Source organism: Cibotium barometz, chromosome 12 (assembly GCF_041138505.1).
Source record: "Cibotium barometz isolate CiBa-2024 chromosome 12, ASM4113850v1, whole genome shotgun sequence".
Classification (NCBI taxonomy): Eukaryota; Viridiplantae; Streptophyta; class Polypodiopsida; order Cyatheales; family Cibotiaceae; genus Cibotium; species Cibotium barometz.
This window is the reverse complement of record NC_141057.1, coordinates 53,507,960-53,524,529: the sequence shown is the minus strand read 5'-3', so window position 1 is coordinate 53,524,529 and position 16,570 is coordinate 53,507,960. Positions and strand designations below refer to the sequence as shown.

The following is a 16,570-nucleotide window of genomic DNA, read 5'->3' as shown; positions in this document are numbered from 1 at the left end:
TTGTCCACTCTTGTGCATGTGTGCTTGTTGCAACAAGGAGCTCAAGGTCATCTTCTCCCCCGCATTCTTCTCATGGTATTAGAGCACCGGTTTGTGTGAAGAGCTCAAAAGGAAAGCCAAAGGTAATAAAAGAAGTGGTACATAGGTTAGGGTAATTCCATCTCTTTCCCTCTTTGATTTTAGAGCAACACATTTGGTAGGTAGCTGTGAGAGCTACCCACCAAACGTGAGAGGTAAGCTAGAGGTAAACAAGGAAGCTCTACATATATAAGAGTAATTCCATCTCTTTGCCTCTTTGATTTTGGAACAACACATTTGGTGGGTAGCTATGATATAGGCAATAGGGAAGTCATTGTCACGACTTGAGGCATCCTCTTGGGTGAAGAAAGAAGACCCTATTGTGTGTAGTTAACTATATTAAATGAAGAAAGAAGACCCTATTGTGTGTAGTTAACTATATTAAATGAAGTTCTTCAAATTTTGGTGGGTGCATTTCAAGCCCTATTTGGACACTGTAAGATTTTTGCAAGCACAATGGAAAAAGTAATGTTTAAGGATTGTTTTGCCAAATTGTGGTTTTTGCATAGCAATAGTGTGAATTTGGTACACTGAAAGTTTGTGCACATGTTCTAAGTGTTACAGGTGTTGGTGGATGTATGTACATATATTTTGGTCACTTGTTGCCTATTTGAGTAAATAGAAGTGTCACTAGTGAGATCATTACATATTAAGTTATACTAGTGAGATCATTACATATTAAGTTATACTAGTGAGATCATTACATATTAAGTTATGTTGTGAGTTGTATAAAGATAACTCTATTGCAAGTATTTGGTTGGTTGTAGCTAAAGAATGACTAACAACCTATATTGTGAGTGAGAAGCTCAACAAAAATAACCTCCAAGCATGGAAGTTCGAGATGATCAATTTCCTTATAGGGGAATGATATTGGGCGTTCATCATGTGAGGAAAAGAATCTAGAGATTGCTCAAAAAATGAGAGGTGTTTGGTATGTGGATTCTAGCGTCTCTAATCACATGACCAGTCATGGTGAGTGGTTTAAAGATGTGCAAGAAATGAAAAAACCAGGGTATGTGGAAACAAGTGATGATACTCCACACCCCATTGTGCACATTCGTAAAGTGTTATTGTTTATGTAGGATGGCAAAATGAAGTACCTGGAACATGTACTTCATGTTCCTAATATTACAAAAAATTGGTTTCTATTTTGTTGTGGACAGATGGTTGAGCAGGTTCTACAAGTGTGAGGTTCAATCCTCGGGGTGCTTTGTGAAAGACTTCAAAAAACATTGGCGCTTGGTCACAAAGGGTGACAAAAATGGCACAATGTTTACTCTGGATGTTAACATGCCTGAGGTGAAGGCAACCATGTTTGCATGTCATTTACAAATATTGACATATGTCATAAGTGCATGGTCATGTGAATATATAGTGGCTGAAGTCTATGCATGCCTAAAATATTATTGTAGGTTTGCAAAAGTTTAAGGTTGATGGTATGCCCAAAGTATGTGAAGCATGCTAGATTGGTAAAGTAAGCCAAATATGAAAATATGTTCATGATGATGAAGATGACTAAGTTGCCATTCTTGAACAAGGCCATTCTAACATTGATGGAGACCCGCAAGGTACTATGGTGGCTACACTCTTTGGGGATACATGTAAATTTATCAAACATTACAATGAATGCTAAAGGTTTTCCATGGTCAAAGAGAAGGATTGTATGCCCTTAACCCATGTAATTTAAAAACAACCATGTAAAAAATAGAGCTTAGACTTTGTGGGTCCCATTAGCCCAACAACCAAGGGAACACATGCATGCTTTATTATAGGTGTCAACACACTACTTCACCAAATCAGTTGAGACCAAAGCTACACGAACGTTGATGTGAGATCTATTGCCAATTTCCTTTATGAGAATGTGATTATTCATTTTAGTTGCTAACTAGAAATAGTGAGAGTGATTATAATATGCATTTAATAAAAGAAGTGGTGGAGTATTAGCTTATTCCTTATAGTAGTGAATAGAAAGTCAGTACCTTACTACCCACAATCGAATGGCCAAATTGAGGGCAAAAACAAGACTAGAAATAGTTTTTGCTTATACCTTACTACCCACAAGCGAATGGCCAAATCGAGGGCAAAAACAAGACTAGAAATAGTGAGAGTCATTACATACACATTTAATAAAAGAAGTGGTGAAGTTCTTACTTATTCCTTGTAGTAAATAGAAAGTCAATACTACCCACAAGTGAATGGCCAAGTTGAGAGCAAAAACATGACTTTGTACACCATTCTCACAAAGAAGTTAGAGACATCTCATTAGGAAGTGAATGGGGTCTTCTTGGGCCCTTTAATTTGCCCAAGCCTAATCAAGGTGATTAAAGAATAGCCAAATGGGGGGTTGCCATGTGGACTGAAATGTTGGGTTTGTAAGAGAGGTGTAAGAGTGGTCAAAGGGTGCACTTTTTCCCTCAAAAAGGGGGGAGGCAATTTTACAATTTTCGGACCTCCATAACTTCTACATACAAGCTCCGATTTGAGCGGAGATTATAGATCCATGATCTACGCATCAAGAGCTTTCCATAGATATGTTACATGATATGGTTTTGTCCGCTAGATTTTAAATTCCATTTTCTCCCCAAAATTCAAATTCGAATAAAGTAGCGGTTTTGAAGCTTCTAATTAGAAAACGTTTCTTCTTAAGAGAAAAGGTTTGACTCCTTAAACTGCCAAATAAAAGGGCCCAAGAAGCCTTCCATTGAGGTCCTAATGAGAAGCGATTGGGAGCATAAGTTACACTCTACTCTATGGGCCTATTACACCACCTACTACAATGGCTATTAACACACTTTTCTAGCTTGCATTTAGGCTTGGTGCAATCATGCCAATGGAAAACTTGGTTTAAAGCTTTCGAATTAGAGTAAGAGATCCTCGACAAGGCCACCCACTCAACAACTCTTCAAGGAGATTACCCAAGAAGGAGTGGGTACCCAAGAATACCCTAGCTAGCCAAGGCACGTATGATGACAAAGAAAAGATATGACAGCCACCATTGGTGAGAAGCCTACCTATGAACACAAATTTACCAAGTGGGAGCCTTAATCAAAGGAGTTTTTACCCTAACCTGAGCCCCACTGTAAGGTCTTTGAAGCTCAAGGCTTCTATGAGGGAAACCTTTCCATTTGGGTCCTGAAACCCTTGTCGTCCAAGAGAGTCAAGCAATGGCCCCAAGACCCAATGTCATCCCAACAGTCATCACTTTGATGGATCCCCCACAAAGCTACTATAGCAGCTCAAGGCTTCTACAAAGGAAACCCCTACATTTAGGTTCCATGCAAAGGAAACCCACACCAAAAGCCTCTACAAGCACACCATTAATAAACGTCAAATCCATGACGGAGTAGATATCTAAAGCCATGCTTAGATGCCACCCCCAAAGTTTAAGTAGGAGTAGAGAGCAATGGTTTCCACCTCGACTCACATGCTGATACCACCTTCAAAGCAGTCAGCAGAGTCCATGGATGTATCACTAAGTCCATGTGTGGTGGTCATACCCCCTTGAATTCAAATCAAAGTAGAGATTCCTTTGTGGTTCTAAGACCGTGAGAGAGCCTTGCACCCACTCCCTTGGCATCAAGCAATCTCAAGGCTTAAAGGGATCACCAACATCCCACAACACCACCATGCGGCAACTCCAACTCTCTAGCTACTGGAGAGTTAAAGTTACTAAAATGTTGACGTTTAATCAAGCACTCTAGCAAATGGTAGCCTCAAAGCTTCATTGTGGATGGGTAAGAGATTTTTCGTATTTGCTCATTTAGCTCACACAGTAAGCTAGAAGCCTTATACCTATTTGTATATATAAAATGTAGCACCTCCTATTGTCAATTGTGTGTGTGTATATATATATATATACATACTTGGGAATGATGGAAACAACCTTAATTTAATAACCAAACCAAAATAATAATAATAATAAAACCAAAACAACTGCATGGGCACACCCTCTCTCCATGCAAACACACACACCTGCACATACAAAAACACACGCCTGCATGTGCACACCCCCTTCTCCACACACACACACACACACACACACACACAAACACACTTACTTGCGTGCATACACATAAACACACCCATGCACACACAACCTTAGGATAAAGCAAGCACTCCCCCTCCCATCCCTCTTAAGTTTTAAATGGTGTCACTCCTACCCCCTCCCCTCCCCCTTCCTTTTAAATAACCCACCAATCGTAAATTTTCCTTTTATTTAAAAACCCTCCCTAATCTAAATTTTTTGTTTTATTTGAAATTGGTTAAAAAGAAAAAAACCCCTTTACTTTAATTTTCCAAAAAAACGTTCCTTTACTTTATTTTTCCAAAGAACCCCCTTTTTTACTTGCATGAAAACGATTTGGGGAAGTAGCCACATGGTGCTGCAAGCCTGTACCAACAGTGATCTGGTAGCAACAATGGCATAAGTTCATCAGCAGAGCAGAGAGAGAGAGAGAGAGAGAGATTATAAGCCGCTCATGCAAAAAGAAAGAAGGGGTACGAAAAAGTAAAATAAAGAGAAGACATCGTAGAAATAGTAAAAATGTGAGGCACAAGAAAGTAAAGGTAGAAGGACGTGAAACTAGTAGAGGGGCCGGAGACAAAAGTAGCAAGAAAAGCCCAAAAAGAGAGAGGAAGTAAAGTAGACACGGACAATGCAAAAGAAACAATGCAAAAAATAGGACAAGTAACCAGGGATAAAAGAAAGGGAGGGCAAGAGAAGCAAAGAGCCACACCAAGAGTGAAGCGACCAACAATGCACACTATAGTGTATATCACTTCGATGACCCAATGATGCATGGATAATAGATCGGGTTACTCTTTCCCTCCTTAGGGAATTTTTCTCCTAGCGTATATATGCACTTTTATGAGTGTCTATAAATGACCTTATCATTTTATTTCACTCATTCTCATCAATCTACTTTGAGTGTTATGCTTATACAATTAAGAGGAACCCGTTTCCTGTGAGAAAGGATAGGAAAATGATCATTGGTGGATGTAGGCCATGCAGGATGAGACTCAAGACTTAAAAATGACACTTGGTATTTAGTAGATTTATCTTAAAATAAAAAGGCCATTGGTACAAATTGAGTTTATAAGCTTGAGTGTAAAGCTACTGGTAACAAGGCAAGTCTTGTTGCAAAGGGTTATGCTAAAAAAAAGAGCATAGCTTATGATGAGACTTTTGCTAGTTGGAATATACATCAATTGGATATCAAGATTGCCTTCTTAAATGGTGACTTGCATGAGAAGGTTAATATATCTCAACCTCATGTTTTTGTTGAGAAGAGGTAGGAAACTAAAGTATGCAAGTTAATAAAAGCTTTATATGGTCTTAAGCTGGATCCAAGATCATGGTATGAGAAGATAAAGGTTGCAAATGGTTTTTACAACAGTCCAACTGAGAGTACCCTCTATGAGAAGGAGTAAGGATTTTTTGGCCATCATTTTATGACACGCTGTTATCATAGGCCTTATATTCTATGCTAAGGGAGATGATGTTCAGTTGTATGCTTTTAGTGTGATCCGATTGGGCTAAATGTTATGACATGTGAGTGTCCACTAGTGGCTTTTGCTTTCACCTTGGTGATTCATGTTTATCATGGCTCAGCAAAAGAAGCAATCGACACTATGGAAGAAAAATTGGCCTTGTCTTTATGGGCAATACCATTTCAAACTAAAACACAAACCTTTGGTTCTGTGAGAAAATTAGTACTCTACACCTACATTAAAGGATTTTCCACGTACACGCTTTTTCGGTCCCTAGGTTTTAAAGATTTTTTATCAAAACACGTGTATCCTTCATTTTCATTTTCCCTTGTATTTAGAAGGACTAAATACTTCAATACTTTCTTTGAAAATTATTAATCTATTTTAAAATCATTAATTTTATTCTTAGAGCAAGGGTCCTTGGGTATTTCACTGTAGACTTCTTCAATGGCAACAAACAACGGGATTCTTCCTTAGTCTTTAGAATGCCATTCTTGGCATCTACTTGGTTTCTTTGGCTATGTGCCCTTTCTTGTTACAGTAAAAGTATTTAACCTTTTTCTCTGATTTAAAGAGTTCTCCACCATTGGGACTCTGCATTTGTATCTCCTCCTCATCCCGATGTAATGAGTTAAACTCCTCAAATAGAGGAGTAGGTTTGACACTAACATTCAAAGATGTAACAAAACTATCATACTTGGGTGTAATATCATTAAGGAGCGATGAGCGAGATGATCCGACCAGATCACCCTCATGCCGATTACAACCATATGGTCATGGAGATCTTTCATTCTAGTGAGAAATAGCTCCACCATTTCACCTTCATTCAGCTTCTCTTGTTAAGCTGATTTTCCAGATTATAAATGCTGAAGGGATTTGTAGCCTCGTACTGGCTCCGCAATAAAGCCCATGATTTTCTACCTATGGAGACATGTTGAACCAAGGTGAGCACGCTATCTTCCATGCTAGGTGATGATGGCACATACAGCATATGAATCCCTTGAACATCTCCAAGCTTGGACTATGGTATCGTCTGCATCACTTCTTAGTGCAGATTAGACATCAACACCAATGATGATATCCCATAGCTCATAGGAGGAAAGAATAGCCTTAATCTTGAACTTCTAGAGAGAATAATTGGTGACATTAAGCTTTCCATCATCACCAACAAATGGTAGTGGGCGAGGTCTTACAAAATATCCCATTTCTCCTAAGGGGCTGATAGACAACACAATTAGCAATTCAAACAAAGAAGTTTTGTATCAATTCGGAGCTCTAATACCATGCAAGAGGATACAATGTTTGCGATGTATATAAGAGAACACTCACAAGAAGTAGGATCTTTCACAACACAACTTTAAAACTCAAAAAACTCAAATTGCACGATAACAGAGATAGAGAATAATATTGAATTACACAAGTGATACAATAGATGTCAAAGCCCCACACCCGTGTGTGCTCCTATGAAGAGAGCTTTGATGGGGTTGATCTAGAATTGCTAAGATAGAGGACGTATGCTACTAAAATCTAGGGAGTAAACTCATAGTGATCTTTCACAACACACTCAAATTGCATAATAATAGAGATAGAGAAGAATATTGAATTACAGAAGTGATACAATAGATGTCAAAGCCCCACACCCGTGTGTGCACCTATGAAGGGAGCTTTGATGGGGCTAATCTGGAACTGCTAAGATGGAGGCCATATACTAGTAAAATATAGGGAGTAAACTCACAGTGATGACTGATTAACTATGTGGAGAAGGGACTCGCTGTGTATCTATATAAGTTTGTATACGTGACACGACCATGATATGATGGGTAAGAAGCGGGCATGATATATGAGACTGTAGGTCCGTGGTCATAGTTGATGCTACCATCCGTCGTGGTGTAGACTCAACCCATAAGTTAAACTAGAAACTGCTACGCAATTGCCCCACCTCCCACATTCATCTAGACTCATCTTGCCTCGTTCGTACCTCATAATGTTAGGATAGGGTGTCCAAGAGTAAAGTCTACCTACTCTATGTGTGGATCATTATAAGATAACAGTCCAATGTAGCATGTAGCATTTTTTATAGTGTGCCAAATCTAATCCAAGCTGTATCTAAACCATCTGACCTCTTGGGCCACCCTCCTATATGAATACACAGGCTGAGCACTCGAGTTGCTCAACCATGGCTACTCCTCATAATGGCGGCCATACAAACATGAGCTAGTTGGTGCTTGGACAATACAATGGGAGTGGAGCATTGATATCCAACATAGCATGGGGTCATGGGCAGCACCACCCAAACCGTTGTTGGTAGTATTGGAGCCATTATGATCACATGTCACTAAAGCCAACGTTACTCCTAGGTAAAAGAAATTCACATCACTCACTCTAGCTTGGTGTGTCCAAGAGCACAATCAAGCTCCTGATCGTGTCTCCAAGACACATGTGAGGCTTACGGATCACAAACTACAGATCGATGGAGAAGGGATCCCGGTTGGCATCAAGCAAGGTCCCCCCACGCAATACAGGCTATCAATAAGGTGCATCCCTCGCACATGTGTAGCAAGCGGGTGCAGATGCCTTGACAAGGAAAGGCCTGAGTCCAATAAGAACAACACACACACCATTGGCAAGCGCACTTGTGCCTCGACATCAATAGAGTATTCGGTGGAACTCGTGAACCACGCATTCACCCGCTGCTGCATGGAGTAGAACTCTCCACACACACCCCAAAACCTTGGTTTATATATGGCTTTACTTGGTCATTTGTAAAAGTTACAACAAGATGAAATAAGATAAATGTTGGTGAAGACAAAGTTGATGAAAAACTTGTCGAAGCCGATCAACAAGCTTGTATTTGTTACACCCAATAATGGAATTGTATTCATGAGCATTGGCACTAGATTCCTTTTGAAATAATGCATACATGTGAACATGATGACATCATTGGAGACATCCCGAGAAGACAATGGCAATGACATCATTGGAGTCATCCCACTAGATGTGAGAGCGAGTTTGCCAAAACATCTATACCAAGTTGGAGCAATGGAGTATCAGTTACACCCGTGCTCCGAGTAACACGAGAGGGGACATCACATGCACACTTTCGAAGGCATAACGTAGACATGCTTCCACCCATTGACTAGCTTGGAGGTTTACGTGGTCAGATTCATTTGTTTGTAAAGACTATTGTGCCAATTCATTGTAATATCGTCCAAGTGTCCACCAATGAGCAGTCGAGTGTGAATAGAGTTATTGGGTTATTGTGTGAACATACTTAGTTGGACATTATTATCATGGTTAGTAGGATTGGTAGCCAATTTACCAACATTCCACACTATAACTAGGGGTTTTCAAGTTTCTGATTAGGTGCTAATCACAATCAATCGATCATAAACATGCTTCCATAAGCACCCATGTTACAGTTTGCCCGTCTTCCTTAGCACTTCTATCTCTGTTAACACAATCACAACATTTCTAGCTCTACAATGAGAGCATGGAGGGCGGAGGGGGTAGTATACATGTCCAGATGCCTGATTTATTGTTAACGTCATTTAGTGGGCTATTGATTAAAAAAACACCAGATTTACACCATACTGCATTACAAAAGGTTCCATCAGAAGCCTTGTTAAGAAATAGAACACAACCCCCAAAGCTATTGAGATGGGGAGTGCAGGGAGAGCACGGCGGCACACTGCTAAAAGGCCAAGAGTGGCCCCAAGTCCAGTGATGATGGCCAAGTAGCAAGCATAGACAGTCGTCATGTCGTATAGAGCTGCTCTTCCAACCAGCACACTGTAAAAGATGAAGTCTCCCAACCCTAATTTTATTGCTCCAGATGCACCCAACCCAATTCCTTCATCATATTGATCTATAGCTTCCCCATTCAAGTCCTGATCATTTGTCATTGATAACCTCACATCAGTTCCATTCACGGCTAGCATATCGTGCATGGATGTGGCATGTATCAAAGGCATTCCTTCATGATCCATCTGCAGTTCCCTACCACTGAACACATCTTGAGACTCAAAATTTTGTCCAAGAACTGCTCTGTTGTTAGGGAAACAAATCTGGTCGCTGCCATGCATTTCCTCTTGAACAGGAGGTGTAGAAGTAGTGTGAACTTCGTCTTGACTTGCCGACCTCCCGTGATGTACAACTGAACCAAGATCCAAGTTCTGCAGCCTTTGAGAAGACATTGAAGAATCTTCTCCCTCTTCTTCCCTTCCTAGAAGTGGAACATGCAGACTCGAACGAACACCGCTGAACACAGAAGTGCTTTCATTGGACACATTGCTTCTTCGTTTCCACATTCTTCTTTGTACTTGTTCAGTGTTGGCTGAGCTTCGCAATGATGCTCTAGTGGTGCCACTTGTCGGAGTCATCACCTGAGCAGAGCTGCGAGAAGCTGTTGTGACAGGACGCGCTTCATAAATCAGAGCAGGTATCTCTTCATCTCTAGTCATAGCCAACTGCACAAGCAGATTTAAAGGTCCTCCAGGTGTCAAGACGGCAACAATATCATAAATAGATATGGCCACAAGAAGCACCCATGTCGTCCATTCTGGAAGTGATGTGAACCAAAATGCCACCAGCATGCCCACCAATACTAGATAACCCTGAGTGATTAAGATAGGCACCCTGCATAGAAAGACAGAAAGAACGCCCACAACGGCAAAGTTGTAAAGTATGATAGAAGCCGTGATAGCATCAATTGGTATCGCTAACTTCTGAACCAGCATCACAGCAACAATTCCCCCCATGTAAGCAAGAACCGTGAAAGCTGCTACAGCCATGTATACACGCAGGCACTTGGTACATCGGAAGTAGAAGAGTAGCACTAAAAGGAAAGTGACTAACGTGACCACCACTATAAATACTCCAGCGTTAAGTAGAGCACCCAAGAACTTTGCCCAGTCTGAATCTGTGCTGTCTTCACTGTAGACTAAAGAGGCAACACTGGTCAGAACAGAGTTGGTGACTTCTGTTTGCAGCTCCTTAACCAGCAACACCACCAGTAGCATGCATATGGAGACGGGGCAAATAATGCCGACAATTTCCACTCCGACCACATCCAAAATATTGCCCTCCATCGTTGCTTAGGATGGACAGCTATACAAAAATGCGTTAAAAGCAGCCCAGATTGATGGCATCTGCAGACATCATACAAGGCACATGAAAGCCAAAAACTTCCATATCATCATTCAAATAAGCACTATGATGACAATACGTGTTGCAACGCTCTGAAAACAAAATAAGTAGTAACTTTCAAGTGTGTGGATAACCCGATTGATTATAAGAGATAATTAGCAATTACAGACTAATTAAAGCCTTGCAGAGATAGGTCAAAAATGGATCACAAATGTACTTGACAGAAGATCTTCGAAAAAACTCATTTGAACGCATATACCACAATCTTCACCCATCCACGGGAGCGATGGGGTTAGCGTCCGCCGAAAACCGAACGAAATTAAGAGAAAGGCCCCGTCTGTAGACATCCAAAGATCACTAAGCAGATTCCAACCTCTCAAATTGAGATGATACTTTTTTCACAAACCAGGAAGACCATACGGTGCGAACCAGGAAGACCCTACCGTGTCTCGGTGTCCTGCCACTGTCTGGCATGGCCATTTCGACTTATGAGTACCCCAAACAATGGGCACCCAGCAAAAAAAGTGAAATGGACCCTTTAACAGCCTGTATTACCGACGGGCTTTTCACATAATGCCAAGAGCCCGAGGACTATCCTTTAATGAAGGGATCAACGGCGCAGAATTGGGGCACGATAAACGAGGCGATCGTGGCCCTTAGGACTATCTCCACATCGCCTTTAATGCACGAGATGAAGGGATCAACGGCACGGACCGGGGGCACGATAAAAGAGGCGATCGTGGCCCTCCATTTGGCATTTGGCCTGGATTTACAAAAAAGGTCAACTCGGGCATGGGGCACACGTCGGGGAGTGCCACGTGGACGTCGAAAAATACCAACCTTGCCACATGGACGGCAATGATTCGAGTTTAAATACCTTGATGAAGGACCAGGCAGCTGGCTAAATTAATCTCGCTCGCCATACGGAACAATGCATGCACCAACTTATGCCAAATTTGAATTGCCAAATTTGGATTACACCTTGTGGGACTAGCGCCCAAACGTCAACCCGCGCATGGCGACAGGCCAGCGATCTATGTAGGGTCCTATGGTAGATTTGTAGGGGGTATACACTGCTTCTCTTATCTCTCTCTCTCTCTTTCTCTCTTCCCTCCCCTCAGTCCATGCTTATGTACCCGAACCTGCACAGCTCCACTTTATAAAGGTAAGGAGTCCAAACCACTATTCAAATAGGCAATCGGGTAATGATGAGGTTGTAGAGAAGAGAAGAGAATAAAAGAAAATTCAACCATCCATCTCTCTCTTGTGTGTCTTGCTCTCTCTTTGTGTGTGTGAGTAAAAGAAGGTTGCTTACAAAGGAGCTCAAGTGCTGAAAGATCCATGTCCCCACCGCGCAATGAATTCATGGGTGCTAGCAGCAGAAGTAACACTTCTTACGTGGGGCAAGGTCCCTCACTCGGGGCCTTGCCCACGGATATCCAAACAAGAGACTAATCCCTCGGTTCTTCCAAAACCAAACCCGAAAAAACTTCCCTCACCCGGAAAGCACAGGCGATTCCTCTAAGATAATTTTACTCTAATGTAGTCAAAAGCCTTACCTAACTGAACTGATCTGACTGAACCCGTAAGTCCCATAGTCAGATCAAGGAAAAGATTACACTTGGATCATAGAGACCAACACTTTTTTCCTCATTGAGAGGCACAACCGTTGATTCTTTTCCATAGAACAATTTTTATCCAGGATTTACTTCATCTATCGTACCATAACAAAATTGAGTCTCATTTTAGGGATCCATCAGTCCAGCCTACAGTCCCATGGGTTAGCCAACCGCCCAACTACTGTAGTGATGGGTCCAATTAGAAATTTGGTTAGGTTTTGTCCCGGGTACCAGGGAAAAGAGTTCCCAGGCCCCCTAGCCGGATATTCATGCAAACTTAAAACTAGTCACACCACTTACCCAATATGAAATTACCTTTTTCACAGATTCAATTGTCTTTAAAACAATCATTTAATGAAATCATAGAGTCACTGATCATAATCCTCAAAATCTCCGGTTGAATCCTTAATTCCAATCATTCCTTCATTGGTGTACCTATGGCATCATTGGCAACCAGAACGCTCACCACCTGTCCACTCAGGGGCCTTTTCGATGGTTCCTAGCTCATAGTACTCGACAATATATTCACATATCAAAATGGAATCTGCGTTGAAGATCAGCAAGATCAACCAACAAAACGGATCCATATAAAAGAGCCATGGACTCATCCGTTGAGGACCAGCCAGGTCAATCAACCAGATCCATGCCCGAATTCAGAAAACAACTCTTACTCCTTATTCTAATATCTTCCTCGACGCACGTGTGGGTATCGTCGGCCGGCGACCCAGAGCCCGAGCACCATATGGTCAGCACCCTCTAGGATCCTTCGCAGGTGACCTAGTGCTTCACTCATAGGCCGCTTCCTTGGTCTCTCATCCACCGTACCGGAAGCTCACCATTTTAATCAAACGGAGGCTGGTCAAGACCTCGGCCGACCTTGCTACATGAGACGTCCTCCAATGACTCTCCGTCAACTGTTGCAACTTTAACAAATTAGGTCTCCACGACCTCATTCACAAGATGGTCAAAATGCTTCCCCAGCATTCTTGACATAAAACAGTCATTTAAAAACATGTCATAAATACAGTTTCTATAACGAACTCTCGTCTTTCCATATTATTCCACATCAATCCTCATTTATTTCATATGTATTCCCATTCTCATCACATCATTTTCCATCTCATCACGTCTTTTCTCATTTATCCGCATTAGATCTCATCCACTCGCATCTACCCATATCCACATCTCATCACATCTTTTCTCATTTATCCGCATTAGATCTCATCCACTCGCATCTACCCATATCCACATCTCATCACATCATATTTGTTCACATCACATTCATTCATATCCATCACATTTATTCGTTCATATCCACCACATACATTCTCATAACTATCCCATCACATACATTCTATCTACATTATCTCACATCACTTCTATCCACATCATATCTCATTCATACACATCTCATCTCATTCATCCACATCCATCTAATCGTTCATAGGTACGACTTCTCACATCTATCTATACATTCATATCTATCACTTCTTATTCACATATATTCATGACACATCACATCTCTTTACATCACATTACATTCTTTCACATACACATCTATATCCATTCTTTCACATACATCCACATCCATTCTTTCACATACTCATTCACATCCATTCTTCACATACACATTCATATCACATTCTTTCACATACACATCCACATCCATTCTTTCACATACATATCCACATCCATTCTTTCACACACATCAACATCCATTCTTCACTTATACATTCACATCCATTTTCATCACATATCATTCACTCATATCCCATATCATTCATTTACATCCTGATTCACATGACATGATATCCCATCCATTCATTCACATTTGTCTGATTCACATCACATCTATTCACCTCTATTCACCTCACACCTCTATTCACATCTATTCACCTCACACCTCTATTCACCTCTATTCACATCACATCTATTCACATCTATTCACCTCACACCTCTATTCACCTCTATTCACATCACATCCATCCATCCATTCACACCTCATCACCTCTATTCACATCACATCTATTCACACCTCATCACCTCTATCCACATCACATCCATCCATCCATTCATTCACATCTATTCACATCACATCCATCCATCCATTCATTCACATCTATCTGATTCTCATCACATCTCATCACATCTATTCACCTCACATCGCATCACCTCTATTCACATCACATCACCTCTATTCACATCACATCCATCCATTCATTCACATCTATCTGATTCTCATCACATCTTATCACATCTATTCACCTCACATCTCATCACCTCTATTCACATCACATGCATGCATCCATTCATTCACATCTATCCGATTCTCATCACATCTATTCAACTCACATCTCATCACCTCTATTCACATCACATCCACCCATCCATTCATTCACACCTATCTGATTCTCATCACATCTCATCACATCTATTCACCTCACATCTCATCACCTCTATTCACATCACATCCATCCATCCATTCATTCACACCTATCTGATTCTCGTCACATTTATCTAATTCTCATCACAGCTATTCACCTCACATCTCATCACCTCTATTCACATCACATCCATTCATAGAATTTAAACATAGAATCTAAGAGAATTCTAATTTTTTATATAAAGATTCTTTACACATCTATTTATGCATAAAAAGCAACTTCAGTGAATAACACTTTTATAAAAAATTCTTTTATGCATCTATTTATGCATAAATTCAAATTTAAGAAAAATAACACTTTTAAAATAAAATTAGATCCTTTATGCATCTTTCTATGCATAAAATCAATTTTAATGAAAATAACACTATTGAAATAAAATAAATCCTTTATGCATCTTTCTATGCATAAAATTAAATTCAATGAAAATAACACTTTTATAATAAAAATTTCCATTATGCATCTTTCTATGCATAGAAATTAATTTTAATAATTAATATCAGTGATATCCATGCATATTCATAGGTGAATATGTACATGGAGTAAATTAGAATATTTCTTTTAGAAGTCACAAACGGTAAGAATTACTCTTTTGGAATAATATAAAAATGAAGTTTCTTTTCCACAAAATTCTAGAAAATTTTACCATAACCTCCTTTGTATGGCTGACCATTTCTTATTTTTAACATTCTATTTTCAATTTAAATTGTAAAGGACTCTAATCTACACAATTTTCAATTTCCAAGAGAGTAAACAATAAGAAAAGTTTAATTAATCTTTTTGTTGTTAAACATTCTAGGATAAAGAAAGGCTGAATTGTAAAGAAGAGAAGGGGATGGCCTTTTCATCAAGGCATAGCATCAGAATTTACTTTAATCAACTAAAACAAACAAGAAAATTAAGAAAATAATAGATTTAAAATTAAAAGTAAGAAGAATTTAGCTTACATAGAGTTTGTAAGCTTTCCTTTGGCTTAAGGGATTGAGGGTTCTACTCTTATTTGGATCAAGAGTGACCCCCACCAATTATTTTGGAGAGGATTAAGTCAAAAATAATTGAATTATCAAGAAAATTCAATGTAACTGGCTCTGGGTAGGAGTAGAGTAAACACTATTAACCTTTTACAAAGTAGGAGGCTTCTATTTTTATAGGAAAAAGTGAGCCTCTAACCAAGCAAACTGATTCTAGAGTTTTCCAGATTAGTTTGGTCAATTTTTGACCATTTTTGGGTCAGTTTAGCTTACTTTTTGGATCTAGTTGAAATAGGAGAGATGAAAATATCTCATTATTTTTTGATCTAGTTGAAATAGGAGAGAGGAGAGATGAAAATATCTCATTATTTTTGAGTTTAAAACTCCTCCACACATGTGAAATAGGCGCCTCCTTCATGAGGGGAGATCCCCACACTGAGGTGTCAAAAATGCATCATTTCTTCTAAATATCTCTTCTTTTTTAACTAATAAACCTTGTCCTTAGTCAACTCTTCATCTTATGTGAGCATTTACTCATTTTTGGAGGATTTTCTTTTATTCTTCAATTTATCTCCTCCCTACATTTGGATTAATCTTATTGGTCCATAGGAATCTTAATTGGAGCATAACTCAAAATTTTTTGAAAATCTGGACCCTTAGGCTAAGGTCCTTTATACCTATTTTTAATTTATTCCAATTGCACATTGGAAAGTTCTTTTTGAATTTCTGTTTCAGGGGAAACCATTTTAGACACTAGGAGGATTTTTATATCAAAAAATATCTCAATTTTGAATTACCTTCCTTTAGACATTTTCTCTCTCCAGGC

The 16,570-nt window shown here is 39.8% G+C and overlaps 1 pseudogene across 2 annotated transcripts; it reads right to left on the bottom strand.

Annotated features, from left to right (window-relative positions):
• Window positions 1–9,099: 9,099 nt before the first annotated feature.
• Window positions 9,100–11,219, bottom strand: LOC147633582 (presenilin-like protein At2g29900 pseudogene; annotated as a pseudogene). 2 transcript variants are annotated; one of them, XR_015267145.1, is made up of 3 exons: window positions 11,157–11,219; window positions 10,931–11,050; window positions 9,100–10,715 (listed from the first exon to the last, which is right to left on the bottom strand). The product of XR_015267145.1 is annotated as a presenilin-like protein At2g29900 pseudogene, transcript variant X2 (transcript). The 2 variants fall into 2 exon arrangements; XR_015267144.1 differs by lacking the exon at window positions 11,157–11,219 and having other exon boundaries at window positions 10,973–11,150.
• Between the last annotated feature and the right edge of the window lie 5,351 nt (window positions 11,220–16,570).